This window comes from Xenia sp. Carnegie-2017, unplaced genomic scaffold (genome assembly GCF_021976095.1).
Source record: "Xenia sp. Carnegie-2017 unplaced genomic scaffold, XeniaSp_v1 HiC_scaffold_3, whole genome shotgun sequence".
NCBI classification, from domain to species: Eukaryota; Metazoa; Cnidaria; class Anthozoa; order Malacalcyonacea; family Xeniidae; genus Xenia; species Xenia sp. Carnegie-2017.
Window position 1 is genome coordinate 8,898,890 of NW_025813493.1, and position 17,816 is coordinate 8,916,705.

The 17,816-nt window shown below is 34.8% G+C and overlaps 1 long non-coding RNA gene and 1 pseudogene across 2 annotated transcripts; one reads left to right on the forward strand and one right to left on the reverse strand.

The window, feature by feature from the left end:
• Positions 1-507: 507 nt before the first annotated feature.
• On the reverse strand, positions 508-13,981 carry LOC124454862. Of its 2 annotated transcripts, none has more exons than XR_006951625.1 (3): positions 13,971-13,981; positions 12,122-12,125; positions 508-729 (listed from the first exon to the last, which is right to left on the reverse strand). It is a non-coding gene; the product is annotated as an uncharacterized LOC124454862 (long non-coding RNA). The 2 variants fall into 2 exon arrangements; XR_006951624.1 differs by lacking the exon at positions 508-729 and adding an exon at positions 2,446-3,144.
• Positions 999-15,858, forward strand: LOC124454850 (annotated as a pseudogene).
• The last annotated feature ends 1,958 nt before the right edge of the window (positions 15,859-17,816 follow it).

The window sequence follows — 17,816 nt, forward strand, 5'->3', positions numbered from 1 at the left end:
TGACGCTTAAGAAAAGGTTGTAAGTTTAGCGCTTAATATTTTTACTCCTTTCAATGACTTAAAATCATTTCACGCCTCGCTGAATCCCAATTACCTGGGCTCGTGTGAACAGCCCCTAAAATGCATAGATGGAGTGAAAACAATGGAGAACAATAGTTTATTAGTATTCTTTAAATGTCATTAGTATTCTCTTTATAGAGAATCCTTATTAGTATTCCCTAAATAGAAAATACTAATGAGATTAATAAACACCCTCGTGGCTTTGGCCATGTTCTAAGACGGTTGCAGCATGATCACTTCTGTTCTATGGAATTTAGAGTCCCTCGCATTTAAGATATAAATTCTATCTAATGCTTGGAACTCTAAATCCCTTAGAACACACGTGATCATGCCCTAACCTTTACTAACTTTTCTCCCTGTGATTGGTTGGTTGTTCCAGAAAAGATTTTATTTATGTCATTGATGGTATTGTCGTCATATTCTTCTTTTGCTTATGTTGACAATCTTGATGGTCATATACAAAGACGTTTAATGAACTCTACGCAATGGCTGCAATGTGGGCGAACGTTACTATTTTCTAACGCCCAGTTCAAACATCGAAGTGATCGAGCATTTTCATGCACCAGAGAATAATTAAAAGATGCAGGGGATTTACATTTTAGTTCATTATCTCCAATTTCTATCTGTCATTGAGTTCAGCACCTGAAAAGTCCAACATTGAAAATGATTCTACAACTCTGGAGATTAACACAGAATGCCGACATAATTTTATGTCCAAGATTTCCTTCCTATAGAATTTCATATTTTTCTGCTATTCATTACTATTAGCTTCATCTGATTTATAGCGAATTTCGTGTTTTGGTACAATTTGTTTTTTCTGTTTTAATAATGTGCATGCAAACATGGAAACGCAATTCCTGTTAGTTGTTTGCGTCAACACTCCTACAATTTACGTTGTCAGCGCTGATATCCCGTGCGTATAAAAGTCTATGTCATCATTCTTCTGACATTATGTAGTGAGTCATTACCATTACCGACCAACTGTATCAATCATATCTTTACTACGCTTTTATCTCTTGATTAAACTTGATGTCAGCTTTATACACAGTTACGCTGTAGTTTCTACAGAAAGAAGGGTAAGTTTGCGTGATTAACATAACTACTCAAATCTGTAGACATTAAGTTCTTACTTGTTCATAAAAGTAGAACCTGTCGTTTAGCTATTTGTTTTGCTGCAACTTCTATAGCCTAGACTGGCTTAAAAACTGATAAAAACTGAACGAGCAGATGAACTTCCATCACGTGGAATGCCATGAATTTTTTCTACTAATATCAAACGAACTCTCACAATATATGTATATTTTTATGACATTTAACTTATACGGTATACGAGACTTTAACTTCTGGTCAAATATGCTACGATTGGAAAACTCGATATTTGGTATTACTTAATACAACTACCAACAAAGGGGCTTATTTTGGGACGCATCATGCAGTGGGACAGAAATCAAACACCGCATTACGATCCTGAAATCAAACATTTTATTTTACATTCGTGAAGGCCGATTAAAATATGTGCAAGAACTGGATCAGGATTCCGTCAATTCAACTCATTTAACAGTTGACATAATTTTCTGGTACCAAAACCAGCCGCCATAGATCATCTCGGTTAAAAGATAGCATAGGCTTTTTTAGTCTGCTTTGTGTTCTATAGAAGAGAGTATTTTGGTTTCACTAATACGAAGGAAAGAAACAACAAACTTTGGCAAGACTATTGTCTTTCAGAGTTGAACACAAAGATCTAAATATCAAGTCGCATTTAAATAAAATCTTTTATTTTTTTATTTAATATAGTGTATAATTGTGACTCTGCAAGATTTTTGTGGTTTATATCACTTGGCTTTGTTGACATCCCATCGTAAGATTTTGGCTCATAAATAAAATGGCTTGTATGTTTTGATTTAAAACATTCCACTATTTAATTCTAAATATTAAGTAGAACCGTCTCTCTCTCTCTCTCTCTCTCTCTTCCTGAAAGACCAGTCACTTTTAATTTCAGGGATGAACAATGGTTTCCAATTATTTGCTGATAGATTTGGCGAAAAAGAGCTCAGTGAAAGAATAAATTTCGAGCACACGGTAAGGCAATAGCTGCGTCTTATCAATTATCAATTGACATAATGCTAACAGTACACAATACACAATACACAGATCTGCTTAATTTCAATAATCATGTAAATCAAATAAAATTTATAGACTAAGTTACCTAGGTAGGATTCCTACGTGCATTTTTCCCACCAATAAACTGGTGCGTTTATATCAGTGGCGTGCGGTGACCGAATTTAATAGGCAAGCGCTGGGGGTGAGGTTCGCGGCTTGCCGGCAGTCAAAACAACAATACAATATACTTTGTGATTGACTGCGTTACAACACATTTAAAGCGTATTTTACGGGTTTTTTTGCTGTAATGGATGACATACACGAAAATCAACCGGGTGAGGTTCTGCCCTATCAATATGAACCTGAAGTGAAGGCCGAAACTAGTGAAGAAAGCGGTTCCGAACAGGAGAGTGAGCAGAGCGACTTGTCCTCGTCGGAGGATGAAAGACATGCCGAATTTGAGAAAGCAAATGCTTAGCGCCTTCAAACTGGTTTAAGTGTGGACATTGTACTTTGTCAAAAAAGGCAATCGAGTGTTTTTGTTGCCACGAAAAAGCGCTTGAATACGATGAGTATGAGGCTTTGCTAGGCCAAACAGAAACTCAAGGAGTAAATTGCTTGACAACACACCAAGAATTTAGGGACAATATGCTCTCAGAAAGTGTGTTAAAGATAGACGTGTGTCGGTACTTGTACATTGTGCACGCAAACACGCACGTAAAACATTACGGATAAACGAAACTCTACGGTCAAGAACAAAACATAGCGGCTTAGAGCTTATCACCTATATAAAACTACATAATCTTTCAAAGACTCTTATGTGTACAAATAATAAATTAAACGTATAACTCATTTGTTGGTCACAGGTTTGTAATATGGGAAAATGAAATATTTCTATTGCACGAAATGTTCAGTGTATAAAACGCGCTTGTTGTTGTCTGGGCTTACACTTGGTATATCGGCAAAACCTAGTTGTAAGATCTGCTAAAATAAACGTTTCTACGTCTTATAACGACTAAATATTGGAAAAGTATATAAGCGTGATAAACTACACAACTTTCGTTAATCTTAACAACCGCCGACTGTTGTTTTTGTTTTAAAATTCCAGTGAACAAATGTGCTATATATTATTATAATACTATTATTTTATATTGTGTCATTCAGTTGATACCAGCCAATGACGTCAGTAATGTATTCCGGCATAATTTAGCATAAGGCTTTTTTTTCAAAATGGCGGATAAGGATTCAACTTTATGTCAAATTTTCTCAACAGTAAAATTCAAAAGAGCCACGAAAAACTGAAATTAAGTATTCCATAGCTATCTATGATAAACGTATGCAAAAAAAATTTTCGTTGCCAATGTCCTTTAAACTTACGCACTTAACTTTATAATTACGTAAAACTACTCAAATTTCAAGTACATTATCCGCTGTGTAATAACTGCACCTTCTTTAACCAAATATATAAAAAGCCTGTAAATAAATTCTAACACATAGAACACTCACGACTGTTGTAAATAACTTCTTCGCTAGTGAATAAAATAATCACAAAATTTAATAGCGTTCTAGTACATTGAACTCACGTTTGGAGCTCATACGAAAGACTTGTATATAACGCTAAAATCTACCGGACACAAATATCAAAACTACTACGCAAAAGGAAGCTCTTGTCAATATCATAATCTTGTATTACATGCTACAGATAATATCTTCTACATACATAAATTGCAAGACAATAGGCGCGAAATGTATTGTAGCAGTCGTGATTATAACAATTAAGAACAGCCAGTTTCGCGCACAAAATTGGCACGGTGTGTTACAAACTGAGGCCATGGCGTTGTTTAATGTTTATATTTTGGTATAATGACGTCATGGCAACGTGTTCTCCCGTTCTTCAAAATGTGTCTGGCACTGACTCGTACGTTTCAGAATATCGGAGAGTCGTGTTTATTATTTAGTATCTTGTACCTTTTATTTTTAGTCATTAATTTACGAATTCAACGACACAAGACTGACAAGAGCATAGTGTTTTGGTCATAATGCTAGTCATACTTTACCACAACACACGTTTGCGTGCATTTCGATATCTCTGCAGACTGCGGCCCCTGCTTGTTTACGCACATTGTGCGCAGAAAATAATAAAATAACCAGTAAAGCACCTACTACTTTGAATTAGAAATCAGAACATTACCTTTCGCTCTCAGTCATCTTTTAATAAACGATAACATTAACGGCGTGAATAATTCGGATGTCCAAAGTGTTGAATATACGAATATTATTCGCGCGCTGATATGTGTTTAAAATTGCGAGCGTACAAGACTGTTGACCAATCGCTATCAAGCGGCGCCCTTAGAAGCGCCGCTTGCCTTTCTCGATATTCCTCGAATAAGAAGCCTCCAAATCTAGATTAACGCATGCGCAAATGTTCAAATTGAGCTCGAAGGCAAGCGCGCTTGCCTTGGTTAATAAATAAGAAATTTTTAAGGTGTATTTAATCCACTTGACTCATCTTACAAGTGTAGCAAAGTGAAACCGAAAACCACGACAGTAAATCGCGTATAAATAGCAAGCATTTCAACTGTAAAGACAATTTAGACAAAAGATTACATTGACATTGTTTAGAACAGAAAAATTTAAACTGATTTTGCTCAGAGATTGATCCAAAAAATTTTTGTTCGGTAAAATGCTTAGGCTAGCGGCGCTTGCCTACGCTTGCATGACCGCACGCCACTGGTTTATATTGTGACCCAGCTGCTAATTTGTGTGTTAGTAATTGTTCTAAATTGCAAAGCGATCGAAGGCTGAAAATATTCCACAGTACATTGCTTTAAATGTAATTTAGAAAAGACTTTTACAGTACAGTTTACATCAAATATGCTTCATCGAAAACAGAACGTATATTTTACTGTATCACTTTTGATGGTTGCTTTGTTCTTTTTCATGCTTTTCTAAAATGATAAATTTTGAATGGTGTTGATCATGTTCAGAGTCTTGTAATGTATCATTTTTACGTAGCATGAGAGACATTTACTTTTTCACAAATTGGAGTAATTATGTGTGAAAGTTTTTTCTACTTTACCATTTACAGTAACTTTTTATGAACAACTATTATAATAGATTTTTGTTCTTGAAGAATTATTGATATTTAGTCCCTGTTCGTCCAAAACTTGTCAAAGTACTCCCTAGCCATTTGCCATTGTGTTGCATTTAGTACTTAAACTTACATCAATGAAGCGTATTATTATAGTGCACACTCGATGAATGCTTAATGTGCATTGAACATGTCTTTGGAGGGTAAGAACCAAAAAGAATCAAGTTTAGAACATTTTTGTACACCATAGAACTTCGAGAATTATGCACGACAATTGCACATGATAAATAGCTAATTTCCATATGAATAGATAAAAAGTAATAATACCGAATAAGAATATACAGAAGAGTCACTCTTCTCGGAACCTTTGATGTTTTTGTTCTTGCGTATGTCGTCCCACGCATGGTTGCCGCCATTATTCCAGCCAGGTGATTAGGGTTTTTGACTTTTTCCAAACATTTAGAATGTTCCGAAGTCATTTCTTAAGTCAAAATATACTTTAATTCATTATTAAGTATTGACGTCATGTAATTTTAATGGTTGGAAACAAGTGAGATATCCTAATTATCTGGCTCACCTGAGTGACCATTCGGTATAATCATTATTCTGTGGTAAAAATGAGAAAAGTTCCAGATTCGCAGTTAATTTGACAGTGAGAGTACAGCGACAAGCTATAAGGTTGCAACTATCCCCTTGAGAGTATGAGTGAATGCTCGCCATGCTTGATGAAATTTTCATTGTAAATAAGGAAAATCCTTTGTTAAAATCATCCAACATGGCGACTATGACGTAGCTTGCAACCCAAGAATAGGATAGATTAATGATTGTATTTAGAAATCATTTTATGTTAATTCCCTTATAAACCAACGATTCAGCTGCATTTACAATAAAACAGGGTCAAGTAATAACACAATTATTTATTACAAACTTTATTACATGAAAGATTGTTCAAAAATGACCAATTATAAACATACATTTCAGAACAAAGTAAGAAAGCTGAGCAGTTATGATATTTTGTACAACTAGCTAACTTTTTTTCTCCATTTCTCGAATAAGAAATCCTCGGAAAGTCCAGAGCAAGAAAGTTTATTTGCGCTTTCAACATTCATGAATGGATTTCCCCCTTCTATTGGTCCCGTGGGAACAGGAGGACTGGGTGAAATAAAGATTGTTGATGATCCGAAGTTTCCTGATCATGAATTTTTTAGTGCTGGTGAGTGTAGAAATGTTATTGATGTATGCACTCTCTAATTATATAACTGCACCAATTTATTTTTTTATAAATAATGGAGCTTTTCAAAAATAAATTTTGTGTATAAAGGCATACAAGCACCCGGCGAGGTAAGTTATTTGACATGGTACTGAATGACAAAAATTGTGTCTAAGTCGGAAGTGCTGCCAACACTTGAGATGTTGTTTTTAACTAAAGTGGATAAAATTCTATATTTTAATTTTCCACAGTAAACAAAAACAGAACTCTGAGATGGGATGAGTTACCATAAAGATTTATAGACATAAACACAAATAACATTCGATGAAAAAAAAAGAAGCGAAATGTTTTAATACATGGAAGAGCTTATGTTTATCTAATTTTTCGAAAGGTCGCAAGTTTAAAGCAAGGCTACAGCATTCAAATCTGCTGCAAAAAGATGATGCTGGCTCTGCAATTAGATTACTTTCAATCAAATTCTCAGAATACGATGACGAAGGTCTACTAGATATTCTCATGAGTACAGGCCAAGCTAGCATTTTTTGGAACACCAGTAGTTTTAATGACTTCATTAAAGTTACAAGAGGAGATATCACAGGCAAAGAATATGTTTACAAAAATCCATATTAGTAAGTGCATTACAATACAATAATCAGAGTTAAGCTGAATTATAAGGCAATTTGTTTGAAGAATTAAATTGATGAATTTTGTCTTTTGTGTATGATATGTTGATAGCTTCAAAAATTTGCTGGAAAGCTTACGTAAGGCACCTGATTCATATGCTGAATTGAGCTATTATGCACAAAGTACGATGCTTTTCAAAGCTAATGATGGTAAAGTTCGCTACTGCAGATATCGAGCCATACCTGGTGATATGCACAAAGAAAAGCAATGGAAAAATGGGACATTGTCTAACGAAGAGCAAAAATCACCATGGTACAGATTCATATAGCTTGAATGAACCCAAGATATATTATGTTTACTTACAATCATCTGTCGTAGGCTTTTTTCAAGCCCACTTTATAGATGTTGCACTTATACATAAAAATATCATTTAACGTTGCAAAAAAATTCAATATTACCCTTATTTTATCACTACAAGGATACTTTCACGTGACGTACAAGAACCTCGACCAGAAGATTACCTTTGCAAAGAATACCTCGAGCGTCTCAACAACAAGCCCATTAATTATCGCTTGCAAATTCAAATTCACGATAAATCTTCTGAAGATACATCGTACATATTTAATTCGGGGATTTTCTGGAATAAGGATGTTCATCCTTGGCTTGATTTAGCTACTGTCACTGTTAAGACTCCTTTATCAAGAGAAGCTCTACAGCGGTCAGTTATTTTCATATATTGTACATTTGTTTGATCTACTGTTTGTAAATTGTTTCTTTGACTACCTTATCATCAATATGTACTCTCTCAATCTCATTTTATGATTCATTTTGATATTTTGCATGTTTTTTATTCGATATTAGGGAGCGTGTATTCATATACCCGAAGTTTTAGAAGGAGAAAGTATTGAACGCCAAAGGCGTGAAGCTTCTATTAATTGATCCCAGAGAATGTTTTTCAATCTTTAGCTCTACAGAAATTTGTATTTTCATCTATTCACGAGATCATTTATTTACTCGATTGGAGGAGTTCTACTTTCATTTCCCAAGTTTAGGCCTCTTACTTAGCACAAATCATAAACAGTTTTTTTAGTCTGTTAATAGCTTTGCAGTGGCGGATCCAGGGCAGTTATGTCAGAAAGAAATAACGGAAAATATATTTTCATTTTAAAATGTTTTAGAGCAAATCCTGTTAGGAATATTTTAGTCTTAAATATTCTTTATGATTTTCTAACAAACAGTGCATGTTGTTTAAAAAAAGTCTTCCAAATTTAAAAAAACTTCTATAATTTAATTTGATCTACCCAAGATCCACAACTGACTTGATTCCAAAAGTCATGACGCATAGCTGTTTTTGTTTAGTTTTTTGAAATGCAAAACAAATAAGACCAAATTCTTCATCCACAAACACAACTAAATGGTTCCATTTATTAGAACATCATTCAATCCCTTGAAGCAACCACGATCACTGGGCTTATTAAAAGATCAATTACCTGAAGAGTACAGAAAATTAACGATTTTTTCCAACAATGGCAAACATCATAGCGAGAATCTTGACACTGGGATTCATTCGAATAGAAATGCTGTTTACACGATTGATATTAAAACCGGTGACAGAGAAAATGCTGGTACTGATTCCACAATATCCATCAGATTTTCAGGTGAAGAAAAACTTGTTACAATATTCCCTCTTTACAAGTATCTTGTAAAAACTAGAGAAGCCTAATAGCTATACGAATATCAATAGCCTTAATAAAATACCAGCCATCACGAAGAAAGGATTTTACCACAAATTTCAAAATTTCCATTAGTGTATGTATCAAAACTAGGTAGGGCATATACTGCAACAGTTTACTTTGGATGCTGTCCAATAAAAGATCATAATTTTTTTAGGTTCGAAAGGTCGAACAAACTACATAAGGTTGAATAAACGTTTGCACAATGATTTTGAACGAGGACAAAATGATACTTATCGAATAACAGCATTTGACGTGGGTGAGATCTATTGCGTGGAGCTGTCTGCTAATGTTGGTTGGAAATTTGTACATCGTAATCCAGATTGGTTTGTTGACAAGGTAACACAATTCAATTTAACACTTTTTATTTGACGTTTCTTGTAAAAATATTGGTGAGTGAAAAGGAAAATTCTACCTTCAGATAAAGATAACCATCAACTCAAGTCAGAATTGTTTCACTAGTTTCCCATATCAATGGATTTACGATCATCTCGTATTGTTCCGTGAAGAAGGTACATTAAATCAATGTCATAAACGATGATCACCAGGGTTATTGCAAAGAGAGGGTATAGGTTATAAAGTATCCTTGTTCAATGCATTTTTTGAATATGCAACTCTTAAAAAATATGTTTACGAAGATTGTGAGAAATTACCCAACTCAAATTTGATCAAAAAACGCAAAAAGACTGCTGTTAACCCAAAGTGAAGCAAAATTTTTTTGTTTAATGACCATGACAGCGTTATTTAATATCGAAAGATCAGGCCAAAAGTGAGCTATTTTTTGTTAGCAAAGTTTGATTTTCGCGCCTTAGCCATATGCCTTTACGACGCTTTAACATGGATTGAGATCTATCTATATATGATCAGTGCGTAAATAATTAGTTTTTACCACAATGAAATGATCAATCTGAGAATTAAATAATTGGTAGTAGGTGTTGCTACCTGAACTCGTATTAGCAAGATATACTTGCTTTTAAGCGATATTACACGTTGTTTTAGTTGAGCTTCAATTACAATTTAATTTCAAGTATTAAACGCAAAAGTATGTAATGAATGGATGATGTCATAAAATTTTGGGGGTTAAGGGCATTTTGAACTTGTATGTATTTCGAACTATTTAAAAACATTCTTCCAATAATTTACTCACTGTCTTACAAACTTTTTTCACAGCCAATAACTTGAAACATCTGACACTTATTATTTTTCAAAGCTACCTTACCATTCAATGAAATGCCTGCAATAGTAGCCGAACACCGTCGGAAGGAGCTGGAGAAAAGAAAAGAAATATATCAATGGTACTGGATCCGAGATAATTTGCCCGGATGTGTTAAAGCTGCAACTTATAATGATCTGCCTAGAAATTCACGATTTTCTGATGAAAAGTTAAGGTTGGTTGTAAATACTGACCAAACAATTGTTACTAAATCTTTCATTTTTGTCTTAGTGATATTCCAGCCTTTGCTGCAAATACAGTTATTAAAAACTTCTTTCAACATTGCAATGTGCTCATGATTACTGATCTTATATGAATAAAGCATTGCATGAATAATTTATGTCTGCTGTCTGCATGTTTTCTCTTTATATGTTGCAAGTCCTTGTAAGTTTTATGCTTATTTAATTATTTTGTTATGCATCTATCGACAAAATAAGAAATATTTGCTTCTCTTGATATTTGATTTGCAGCAAAAGTAAAAACAGCACAAAGCAAAATTCGGCATGTTTTAACACAATTAAGTTAAAGATACAAAGATATCTACAGGGGCTCGCATGTTTATGAACTCCAAGTATCACGTGCAAATATGAAAATTTCCCTTAATGTGCCAAATGAACGCGAAGACCGCCAAAATAGATCTAATGCATAAAAAAGTTAATGTCGACCGTTCAAATATTAATCCAAAATATCGAGACACATAATATTCGAAGTACATTGCATAAACTTTTCGAAGTACTTATGACCATTAAAAAAACATTCCAATTGTCGATCTTTGCAGTGGTGCATGAATATATACTTAACTCATTAAAAGGATAGCTTGTATTATGACATTAGCCTCCTTGTAACGTAGATTTAAACTATGAAGGAGTATAATTGGTATATTTATATTGAAGTAAATATTACTTGCATTTTTTCTAGATCCTACCATGCACGAGGAAAAGGTACCCCTGTGAACTTGAGCTACTGTGAAAACTGGGATAGCTATAGTGACTACCACATTTTACATGATCACTGGTCGTCACATCCAACTATGGCAAAGCGTTGGCAACAAGATCGCTGGTTTGCTTACCAGTTCTTAAACGGTGTGAATCCAGTTTCAATAACTCGCTGTAACTCTCTTCCTGAAAATTTTCCAGTAACCCATGATTTAGTGAAGGCGTCCCTTGACAGAGGAGAAAGTTTGGAAAAAGAAATAAACGTAAGAAGATTGTATATTTTTTCCCATATTAAGGTGTTCATATATGTTGCTTAACAATGTCAGTAATATCAAACAATGCGTAAAATATATGCCATCTAATTATAATGACATTATGGGGATTTTGCCCCCGTCCGAAGAAATCTTGCCAGCACCACTGTTTTTAATCTCAATCAAAACGAAGTTTCGTCATTTACATCGTCAACTTTGAAATTTTTTTTGGATGTACATGTGATGATGCATCTGTTCTCAGGAATTGCCCTCAATCAATTAGACTAAAATGTTTTCTAATGATAATCATATTTATTTGTATAATATCATTTAAATTCTCTCGGAAAGATGACGTTCATATTGTCTTGTAATGTTAATTCAATCTTTTTAGGAATTTTCATTTCCAATAAATAACTTTGAAAATTTTGAATTATTTTATGTAGGATGGCCATATTTATATTGTTGATTATGAAATTTTGGTTGGATGTAAAACATATGGTGGACTTGTTCTTGATGATTTTGGTTACCAAGCTCCTTTTCATCTTAAACATGATAAAGCTGATGTAAGATACTGCGCAGCCCCTCTGGCTTTGTTTTATGTGAATAAAGAAGGACATCTCATGCCAATAGCAATCCAAATTAATCAAGAGCCAGGTCCTGCGAACCCAATATGGACACCACACGAAGAACACCAAAATGATTGGATGTTGGCAAAGTTTTGGCTACGTGTTGCTGAATCTAATTTTCACCAGGTTAGTTTATCCGAGCTTACACAGCAAATCACGAACTTTTTTCAGCCACATAATTTATCTTTACAAAGATGAATTGGACATCGACCATACAGAGACGGACTTAATAGAGGTGCAGGGGTTGCAATCCCACCACTTGAAACATCAAATTTCACCCCCCTAATTATATTATTCACCTCTCTAAGAAAAATTCTCACTTCCTCCTCAATTATTAGAAAAATAAATCAGTAGTACAGTTGAACTGAATTTTTCAAAGCATAATTTTAACTTTATACACTTCTTTATATTAGACCGGCCTAATTCTGGACCCTTACATTGTCTTACGTCACTTACTTAACAGCTCAGCCCTCTAAAGTTTTTGGCACTACCCCTGTGACAAATATGAAATTCCTTCCATGAAACGACCAGGTTATTCTTGCTATAGTTTGAAGCGGACCTGCCAACACATTGCAAAATTAAGTAAAGTAGACGACAAAATTTTTGAAATGATATTTCACACAGCTCGGTAGAATCCCAGTTGTACATTGCAGATACTAGTCATGCACTCATTGTTGTATATATTTTAAGCAGTGCTATAAAAGTTCTACGCTTCCCGGGATCCAGCCAAGCGTTAAATGATTTTAGCGAATGGAAACGATTCGATACTTATCATCAGATAAATCTTCTCGAGCAATTTCACAATATTCTGATTTAATAACTACGCAAAATATTTAAAATTAAAACAATCAATTTGGCCTAATTTGAGAATTACAACAGGAATGAATTGCGGAATTTAACAAACAGCTCCAATTTTTAACCTTGAATTTTTGCCCCTATCAATCCCTCGAATCCCATTTTACGCCTCACTGAATCCCGGCTAATCGGGATCATGTAAACAGCTCCTTAGATTTGTATGTAAGAACGTTCATTCAATAAAGTCGATGAGCAGTTGCTAAAACGGGTTTAGAGTAAATAAGATTTTAACAATAACATTAACGTCTTTGGCTCGTTCATTAAACACAAATAATTTTCATACAACACAACGCAAAATGATCCTAAATTCTTTTGGACGGGAATGTTTTCGCCGTTTAAGCATCGTGGTATGTATGTCTGCATGAAACGGTACCATTGGCTGCACGTGGCTGCAGTTATCGTGCTAATATTACGGTGGAGTGCTTCAAAAGGGAAGGCGAGTCATAAATTCTCATAATTGTAAGCCTTGACTCCTTGCTGCCCACTCTATTGCTGACAAAAAGCTAAATTTCAGGTCTGGCAAAATTGACTTGTATTGCTTCTCTGAGGGATTTGATAGCTTGCTCCACTATATTTACGAACGGACTGTATGCTGGTAGTTTTTGTAGTTCAGTATGAGGGCCTTGAATTGGTGAAATAGTTATGTGCTGGTTCACCATCCAATACGAAAATGACTTCCTCATCAGGATCCAACTGCTACATCGCAGTGATCACTCTCTTATATAACCTCTGTATAACCGGTATTCAGCACTTGGTGTATTGATAATGGATTGTATACAGAGAGCATTTTCACGTAGATTTTCATTTTACGTTATGTTGTATTGAAAAATTATTTGTGTTTAATGAACGAACCAAAGACGTCAATGTTATAGTTAAACTCCTATTGATAATAAAAACCATTTTAATGACTGCTGATTGACGTTATTGAATGAACGTTCATGCAAACAAATCCTAATAAACAATATATTCATTTAATTGATCGCAGTTTTGCGCTGATGAGAAATGAATAAGTGCGCATGAATAGAAAGTCCACGCTACTGTACGCTTATTTTTTGCATTGAACTCCCAAAGACGTTAATGAATGCTTGAGAATATTCAAATTTCTTTATTGAATAAACTTTTTGTTCTAGTTATTGTCTAATTGTCACAAATCAACGCATTTACGTTTTATTGAATGGTCTTTGACCCAAATGTTGACGTGCTTTCCTGTATTGACTTCAAAAAGGCGTAATATTCATGTATGTGTATACCTCTATTTTCAGCTTTGTACACATTTACTCTGCACTAACTTGGCCACAGAACCGTTCGCAGTATCGGCATGGCGCAATCTTGCATCCCACACCCCATATTTAAGCTACTTCTACCACATATCAAAGATTTGCTGGCATGTAATACAATACGTCGAAAAGAACTACTTGGTGAAGGTGGCGTTGTCGACCAAACCCTATCTCTTGGTGGTGGTGGTCATATGGAATTCATGGAGAAATGTTTTAAAAAGGTTTGTTTGTTATATGAGCAGGGGTGTCGTAGTTAGCAGGGTCTAGGGAGTAACGGACCCCTCTCATGTTCCTCTATCGATAATTTTTAACAAATTTCAGTATTATATTAGTAACTACACCAAAATAACGCCCATGCCACGCCCAATTTATCAGAAAATTTTACGCCCAGACTCCTCTAAAGCACCTAGACTTCATTACGTCCCTGCATGCGAGACCGCGTCGTTTATGAAAAAAGGAAATATGTAAATCATTTTGCCATTTCTCAAAGCCGCTAAATTATTTCATATTGATTTATTAAACAGATGAATTTTGAAGATTACAACTTCCCAAATTCTTTGAAGAAACGTGGAGTTGATGATCCGTCAAAACTTCAAGAGTATTATTATCGTGACGATGGACTCGCCCTGTGGGAAGCCATTCAAAAATTTGTCAGTGAGATGGTTGGCATTTTTTATAGGAGTGATGAAGACGTCAAGAAAGATGATGAAGTTCAAAACTGGATCTTTGACGTTTATGAAAATGGCTGGAGGGAGAAAGCTGCCTACCATGGCCTCCCATCCAAGTTAGAATCTCGAGAACAATTTGTAAGAATCTTGACTATTTTGATATTTACTTGGTCCTGTCAACATGCAGCAGTAAACTTTAGTCAGAAGGATCATTATGGATTTACACCTAACGCTCCGGCTATCATGCGCAAGCCACCACCCACAAAAAAAGGAGAGGCATCAAATTTGTCCATTTTGTTAACACTTCCAAACAAAGAGCAGGCATTTAAAGCAATATCAACAATCAGTGTAATTTCAAACTTTTCAAAAGATGAGGTATGATGAACACCAATACTAGCAACATTGCTTACTGAGGAAAGCTTAAGGACGTTTTCATTTCAAATGAACGTGTGCTTGTATAGTCCACTCTTTCCGTTGAGTAAGAATATTCGCGATTTTTTTGCATTTCTCTTGTAAAAACACAAATTGAATTATTGCTTTGAGTACTAAGAAATTTTTCTTAAAGTATTACAAAAAACTTGTTTTAGGCAGTGCACTCGGTTATTGATTATAATGAAGAAAGACTTTGTTTTATCATTTCTACTGACCAAAATATAGAAAAAGTGAGAGTCTTGTACAATGAGAAAATTTAAACGCAATTCATTGCCGTGTTTTATGTACCAGACGAGTGGATGCAGATGGTTGTTTTTTGTTGTTGCTTTTATATGAGCTATTTATCTCAGCTAAGCAATAACATTGTAACATTTTATTTCAGTGGTATTTTATTAAATTAAGTTTTTTGAATTTTTTGCAGTATTGTCTGGGTGACTACCGTGGCACTCACTGGACCGAGCAAGATGTACGAAGTGCGATTTCTCGATTTCAGGATAGCCTAAAAGAATTTCTGAGAAGATTGAAAACGAAATAAAACATTGGAAGTTCCCTACACTTATCTTCTGCCAGAATGTGTTCCAAATGGAATAACAATATGATGATGAACCAACGCTATAGATATAAATGTTTTTTTGTTTGTTTGCAATTTTTATGCAATATAATTAAGATATCAAAATGCTTCAAATGCTTGATAAGTTATATTTACTCAAGTAATTTGCTGTAATGATAATAATATTTCATTTTTCACCAAAAAGATAAAGTTTATGTCTTTATCATCCCAAAGTCAATGTTCTTTCTATTAGATTGTTTAGATATGTGGCTAACAGACTATCAAATTTGCTGCAAATTACCGGTCCTTTAAAAGCCGTGATTGTTTCATAAATTTTATCTTGATAAAGAGACTTTTACTCACTTCTTTTAAAAACCAATATTTCTTCGCTTGGTGGGCCACTATACCGGATCTTAGCGTTCATGAAAAAAGCTATAGCTGCCAATTTTAAATTCAAAGTGTCTTTAGAATAATACTATTGTTGTGCATTTTGAAAGCACAACATTATAACAATGGGTTTGAATTATTTGACTCTAAGGTGCTTAGAAATGTGAATTTATTCAAAACTGCGATGTAGCAATTTATTTTTACGTGCCCTAGATACGCAATTGGGAGTGGCTATTACAAAAGCTTCTGTAATGTATTCTGAGCTTCGGCCCATTTCAAACGTCAAATTTTACACGCGCGGAATGCATTTAAAACAATAGAAAATGAGATAAAATTCCTCAATATCTTTTGTTTTAATTGCATTAGGCTCATGCGAGATACGACGTTTGAAACAGACCTTAGGCCGGGTTCAAACGTCGCATTTTACATGCGCCAATCAAATCTGAGTTTTAGTCGACTAAAATAGTTTTATGCGTAGTTTGATTCAGACGTTGAATTTAACAGTCGCACTTTTTATAGTTATGCCTCCACTTTTTCATAGTTTATTCATTTTCTTGTACTAACTTCCTAAAATGGCGAACAGGAAAATGTTGAGTTTATGCATTTCAAATATAATTCGTGTTAATAGGAAAAGACGAATATTGATGCATGTTACAGCAAATAAACTATTGGAAAAGAGACGGCAGCTTCTGCAAATTTCCCATGTTTTTCTACGGTTAATTGGTCAAAAAAATGCCTTCATACGTAGCCCTCCTTATCGATCATGTCGAAGACAAGATAGAAATTCCGGCAGGTGGAAGAAAGTTGGGAGTATTTTTTCTGATCTTCGATTCAAAAAAACATTTCGTGTATCTCGAGGAAACTTTCTTTTTATTTTAAGTCGTATTCGATCTATACTTCAAAAGCAAACTGTCACAGAGGAGCCCATTTATCCGGAGGAATGACTTGGTATATGCCTTTACAGTTTGGAACGAGGAGATTACTTTTAGACCATCGCTGAAATGGCAGGAAGAGGAGTATCAACGGTGAGCACCATTGTGCAGCAGGTATGTCAACTTCGCGTTGAATACTTATGGAATGAAATAATTTCAAAAAAACATGCCGAAATGTCAGACTGATTTCAAGAAAAAAATCGTAGACATGGAAGAATTATGGCAATTTCCTTGTATCTGGGATGCTTTGGATGGTTGTCATATTCCTATAAAATGCCCCCTCACCCCGGTGGTCTTCAAGCGTGCAAAAAATATCATAACTACAAGAATTTTTATTCAATTGTTTTAAAGGCCTTGGTCGATTCTACTTCACCTTCGGTGCTCTCACAAGAGGACAATCGAAATGAACGTATGCTCGCCCGAAAATATGTACTCCTACCAATTTACTGATGGACTTCCTCACTCCCAATCTTTTCACGAAAGCATGCATTGCAACGAGAAACCGCTCGTTCTGCTTTCCAACCAACACTCTCTTCGTCGTCTTCAAAAATAGAGCACCTTGTACATAAAAATTTTTGCACTTTAAACAAGTGTATTTTGTTAAACTTGTGCACGAAATACGAGGGCCATTACCATCACTCGCCGCCACCATGTTTTTACAACTTTGCGCATGGCATTTAGCATGGAAATAATTGCTTTTTGCTTAGAAATATCTTTAAAAAAATTATGCATTAAATTCGGCTCATGTAAAATGCGACGTTTGAATCAACATCGAATTTTCGTCGAATATTCGACTAACTCAGTCGAATATGCGACTAAAGTCGCATTAAATTAAAATCCGTCGAATTTAATTGATTCAAACGTCGCATTTT